Below are 6,000 nucleotides of genomic sequence, written 5' to 3'. Positions count from 1 at the left end.
CAGGGGAGGAAAACTGAGACATATTTGAACACGTCTCCTGTTCACATGGTTGATCATACTCTGGGTTCCACATGCATGTTTTAGCTGAAGGAAGAATACCTTAAACCTGGAGAGTTGAGACCCGTGTAATGGGTACCATGCAATATGACTTCAAAGGGTCTTCATTTGCTCACCGAACCTCTCCAATCCTATCACTGCTGCGTTTATGCCCCTGTACACACGCTTGATTCTCTTTTGGAGACATAGCAATCCATAGGTTTTAAGATACTTACTTGTCAGGTACATTCTTAGGCGATTAATATGGGGTTTTGAGTCCATTTCGTTGAGCAAGGAGTAGCTCTTGTCTATTCCATATTTGGCTTAAGGAACTTTATCTGTGCTCATTTCAATCTCTGGTTTTATGCAGCACCCCAACTCACCTTTCCCCTTAAGCAAGCATAAGTTGGTTTTCTAAATTTGAGACCCTGTTCTGTTTTGGAATGCAGTTCCTGTGTAGCCAAGTTTACATTCCGTGTATTAGTGATATCTTATGATGTTTCTTTTTCTGTGTGACTTATTTCAGTTAGAATCATCATACCTGAATCCACTCATTGTGCTGCTAAGGGCCTGATGACACAGATTTCATTGCTGAGTGATATTGCTTTGTAAGTAAATACCACAACTTCTTTATCCATTTTTCACTTTCTGCGATGTTGAACTTGTACTGTAAACGAGGTTCTTGTAAACAGAGCCGTTCCAAACTTTGGGGTGGCTGTGTCTTTTTGATTTTAATTTCCCTAAGCTATAGGACCATAAGTGGAAGTGCCCTAGGTTCTGTTGCTTTGTTTTTTAGATGTTTCAGGAAACACCATACACTTCTCCTGAGTGTCTGTTGGCAATTTCCATCCCGCCCATCAGCATAACAAGGCTCCCAGTTCTCAATGGCCTGTTGCCTTTCTGGATTTTACACTTTTTTCAGATGGCCTTTGGACCGGGGGGAAGTGAGACTTCATTGTAGTGCAGATTTCCTTTGGAAGCTTGCTTGGTTGGCCAAAAAGGGCGTATGCGTTTTTTCCGGAATATATTCAGGGAAAAACGCATACGCCCTTTTTGGCCAAGTGCATCATTGTGGACGTTCTGCCTCTTTTCCTATGCTTTCAATGCAATTCCAGTCTACCTCCTGAAATCGGTTTCCTGCAATTCTGCCCCGCTTTCAAGTCCTCTTGGCAGCCTTACTTCAGTCTATTTTTGGACGATAGCTGTCATTTATAACTCTGCAGGTTTGTGAATTACAGTGCCCCTGAGCTCCTTTCTTCAACTCGCTTTCTTGTGACCTGGCCGCAACACCGCAGGATGGCTTCAGGCCCTAATCTGATTCCGGCACGGCACGCTGAGCCTTTGGTTAATTCCTCTTCCTGGTGGGAAATGAGAGTTAACTTTGCCCGTCCAGATTCCTACATGTAATCTCTCATTGGTTCTTGCTATTCCTGTTCATCTTCCGCAGAAATTGCAAACTGGGCCAAACAGGAGGTTAAAGGGACTGACTCTCCAAGTCGGGAGAGTGTTAGTAAAGCGTCTGGAATGTTGCACCCGAGTACCAGGGGAGGAAAACTGAGACATATTTGAACACGTCTCCCGTTCACATGGTTGATCATACTCTGGGTTCCACATGCATGTTTAAGCTGAAGGAAGAATACCTTAAACCTGGAGAGTTAAGACCCGTGTAATGGGTACCATGCAATATGACTTCAAAGGGTCTTCATTTGCTCACCGAACCTCTCCAATCCTATCACTGCTGCGTTTATGCCCCTGTACACATGCTTGATTCTCTTTCGGAGACATAGCAATCCATAGGTTTTAAGATACTTACTAGTCAGGTACATTCTTAGGCGTTTAATATGCGGTGTTGAGTCCATTTCGTTGAGCAAGGAGTAGCTCTTGTCTATTCCATATTTGGCTTAAGGAACTTTATCTGTGCTCATTTCAATCTCTGGTTTTATGCAGCACCCCAACTCACCTTTCCCCTTAAGCAAGCATAAGTTGGTTTTCTAAATTTGAGACCCTGTTCTGTTCTGTAATTCAGTTCCTGTGTAGCCAAGTTTACATTCCGTGTATTACTGATATCTTATGATGTTTCTTTTTCTGTGTGACTTATTTCAGTTAGAATCATCATACCTGAATCCACTCATTGTGCTGCTAAGGGCCTGATGACACAGATTTCATTGCTGAGTGATATTGCTTTTTAAGTAAATACCACAACTTCTTTATCCATTTTTCACTTTCTGCGATGTTGAACTTGTACTGTAAATGAGGTTCTTGTAAAGAGAGCCGTTCCAAACTTTGGGGTGGCTGTGTCTTTTTGATTTTAAATTCCCTAAGCTATAGGACCATAAGTGGAAGTGCCCTAGGCTCTGTTGCTTTGTTTTTTAGATGTTTCAGTAAACACCATACACTTCTCCCGTGTGGTTGTTGACAATTTACATCCCGCCCATCAGCATAACAAGGCTCCCAGTTCTCCATGGCCTGTCCTGCCTTTCTGGGTTTTACACTTTTTTCAGATGGCCCTTTTGACCGGGGGGAAGTGAGACTTCATTGTAGTGCAGATTTCCTTTGCAAGCTTGCTTGGTTGGCCAAAAAGGGCGTATGCGTTTTTTCCTGAATATATTCAGGAAAAAACGCATACGCCCTTTTTGGCCAAGTGCATCATTGTGGACGTTCTGCCTCTTTTCCTATGCTTTCAATGCAATTCCAGTCTACCTCCTGAAATCGGTTTCCTGCAATTCTGCCCCGCTTTCAAGTCCTCTTGGCAGCCTTACTTCAGTCTATTTTTGGACGATAGCTGTCATTTATAACTCTGCAGGTTTGTGAATTACAGTGCCCCTGAGCTCCTTTCTTCAACTCGCTTTCTTTTGACCTGGCCGCAACACCGCAGGATGGCTTCAGGCCCTAATCTGGTTCCAGCACGGCACGCTGAGCCTTTGGTTAATTCCTCTTCCTGGTGGGAAATGAGAGTTGAATTTGCCCGTCCAGACACCTCCAGCTAGCCTCTCATTGGTTCTCGCTATTCCTGTTCATCTTCCGCAGAAATTGCAAACTGGGCCAAACAAGAGGTTAAAGGCGCTGACTCTCCAAGTGGGGAGAGTGTTAGTAAAGCGCCTGGAATGTTGCACCCGAGTACCAGGGGAGGAAAACTGAGACATATTTGAACACGTCTCCCGTTCACATGGTTGATAATACTTGGGTTCCACATGCATGTTTTAGCTGAATGAAGAATACCTAAAACCTGGGTAGTTGAAACCCGTGGAATGGGTACCATGCAATATGACTTCAAAGGGTCTTCATTTGCTCACCGAACCTCTCCAATCCTATCACTGCTGCGTTTATGCCCCTGTACACATGCTTGATTCTCTTTCGGAGACATAGCAATCCATAGGTTTTAAGATACTTACTAGTCAGGTACATTCTTAGGCGTTTAATATGCGGTGTTGAGTCCATTTCGTTGAGCAAGGAGTAGCTCTTGTCTATTCCATATTTGGCTTAAGGAACTTTATCTGTGCTCATTTCAATCTCTGGTTTTATGCAGCACCCCAACTCACCTTTCCCCTTAAGCAAGCATAAGTTGGTTTTCTAAATTTGAGACCCTGTTCTGTTCTGTAATTCAGTTCCTGTGTAGCCAAGTTTACATTCCGTGTATTACTGATATCTTATGATGTTTCTTTTTCTGTGTGACTTATTTCAGTTAGAATCATCATACCTGAATCCACTCATTGTGCTGCTAAGGGCCTGATGACACAGATTTCATTGCTGAGTGATATTGCTTTTTAAGTAAATACCACAACTTCTTTATCCATTTTTCACTTTCTGCGATGTTGAACTTGTACTGTAAACGAGGTTCTTGTAAACAGAGCTGTTCCAAACTTTGGGGTGGCTGTGTCTTTTTGATTTTAAATTCCCTAAGCTATAGGACCATAAGTGGAAGTGCCCTAGGCTCTGTTGCTTTGTTTTTTAGATGTTTCAGGAAACACCATACACTTCTCCTGAGTGGTTGTTGGCAATTTACATCCCGCCCATCAGCATAACAAGGCTCCCAGTTCTCAATGGCCTGTTGCCTTTCTGGATTTTACACTTTTTTCAGATGGCCTTTTGACCGGGGGGAAGTGAGACTTCATTGTAGTGCAGATTTCCTTTGGAAGCTGGTTGGCCAAAAAGGGCGTATGCGTTTTTTCCTGAATATATTCAGGAAAAAACGCATACGCCCTTTTTGGCCAAGTGCATCATTGTGGACTTTCTGCCTCTTTTCCTATGCTTTCAATGCAATTGCAGTCTACCTCCTGGAATCGGTTTCCTGCAATTCTGCCCCGCTTTCAAGTCCTCTTGGCAGCCTTACTTCAGTCTATTTTTGGACGATAGCTGTCATTTATAACTCTGCAGGTTTGTGAATTACAGTGCCCCTGAGCTCCTTTCTTCAACTCGCTTTCTTGTGACCTGGCCGCAACACCGCATGATGGCTTCAGGCCCTAATCTGGTTCCGGCCCGGCATGCTGAGCCTTTGGTTAATTCCTCTTCCTGGTGGGAAATGAGAGTTAAATTTGCCCGTCCAGACACCTCCAGCTAGCCTCTCATTGGTTCTCGCTATTCCTGTTCATCTTCCGCAGAAATTGCAAACTGGGCCAAACAGGAGGTTAAAGGGACTGACTCTCCAAGTCGGGAGAGTGTTAGTAAAGCGTCTGGAATGTTGCACCCGAGTACCAGGGGAGGAAAACTGAGATATATTTGAACACGTCTCCCGTTCACATGGTTGATCATACTCTGGGTTCCACATGCATGTTTTAGCTGAAGGAAGAATACCTTAAACCTGGAGAGTTGAGACCCGTGGAATTGGTACCATGAAATATGACTTCAAAGGGTCTTCATATGCTCACCGAACCTCTCCAATCCTATCACTGCTGCGTTTATGCCCCTGTACACATGCTTGATTCTCTTTCGGAGACATAGCAATCCATAGGTTTTAAGATACTTACTAGTCAGGTACATTCTTAGGCGTTTAATATGGGGTGTTGAGTCCATTTCGTTGAGCAAGGAGTAGCTCTTGTCTATTCCATATTTGGCTTAAGGAACTTTATCTGTGCTCATTTCAATCTCTGGTTTTATGCAGCACCCCAACACACCTTTCCCCTTAAGCAAGCATAAGTTGGTTTTCTAAATTTGAGACCCTGTTCTGTTCTGTAATTCAGTTCCTGTGTAGCCAAGTTTCCATTCCGTGTATTACTGATATCTTATGATGTTTCTTTTTCTGTGTGACTTATTTCAGTTAGAATCATCATACCTGAATCCACTCATTGTGCTGCTAAGGGCCTGATGACACAGATTTCATTGCTGAGTGATATTGCTTTGTAAGTAAATACCACAACTTCTTTATCCATTTTTCACTTTCTGCGATGTTGAACTTGTACTGTAAACGAGGTTCTTGTAAACAGAGCCGATCCAAACTTTGGGGTGGCTGTGTCTTTTTGATTTTAATTTCCCTAAGCTATAGGACCATAAGTGGAAGTGCCCTAGGCTCTGTTGCTTTGTTTTTTAGATGTTTCAGGAAACACCATACACTTCTCCCGAGTGGTTGTTGGCAATTTACATCCCGCCCATCAACATAACAAGGCTCCCAGTTCTCCATGGCCTGTCCTGCCTTTCTGGATTTTACACTTTTTTCAGATGGCCCTTTTGACCGGGGGGAAGTGAGACTTCATTGTAGTGCAGATTTCCTTTGCAAGCTTGCTTGGTTGGCCAAAAAGGGCGTATGCGTTTTTTCCTGAATATATTCAGGAAAAAACGCATACGCCCTTTTTGGCCAAGTGCATCATTGTGGACCTTCTGCCTCTTTTCCTATGCTTTCAATGCAATTCCAGTCTACCTCCTGAAATCGGTTTCCTGCAATTCTGCCCTGCTTTCAAGTCCTCTTGGCAGCCTTACTTCAGTCTATTTTTGGACGATAGCTGTCATTTATAACTCTGCAGGTTTGTGAAT

The 6,000-nt window shown here is 43.4% G+C and overlaps 1 long non-coding RNA gene across 2 annotated transcripts in view; it reads left to right on the top strand.

Moving 5' to 3' along the window:
* Nucleotides 1–2,154: 2,154 nt before the first annotated feature.
* Nucleotides 2,155–6,000, top strand: part of LOC307181481 — a 422,264-nt gene continuing 418,418 nt past the window's right edge. For both annotated transcript variants that reach the window (XR_013826871.1, XR_013826872.1), the window contains exons 1-2: nucleotides 2,155–2,225; nucleotides 3,723–3,804. This is a non-coding gene — a long non-coding RNA (uncharacterized lncRNA). The remainder of the gene's footprint in view (nucleotides 2,226–3,722; nucleotides 3,805–6,000) is intronic.

Source organism: Stenella coeruleoalba (genome assembly GCF_951394435.1).
Source record: "Stenella coeruleoalba genome assembly, contig: scaffold_216, whole genome shotgun sequence".
Classification (NCBI taxonomy): domain Eukaryota; kingdom Metazoa; phylum Chordata; class Mammalia; order Artiodactyla; family Delphinidae; genus Stenella; species Stenella coeruleoalba.
The sequence above is the reverse complement of the archived record's forward strand: the minus strand, read 5'-3'. Positions and strand labels throughout refer to the sequence as shown.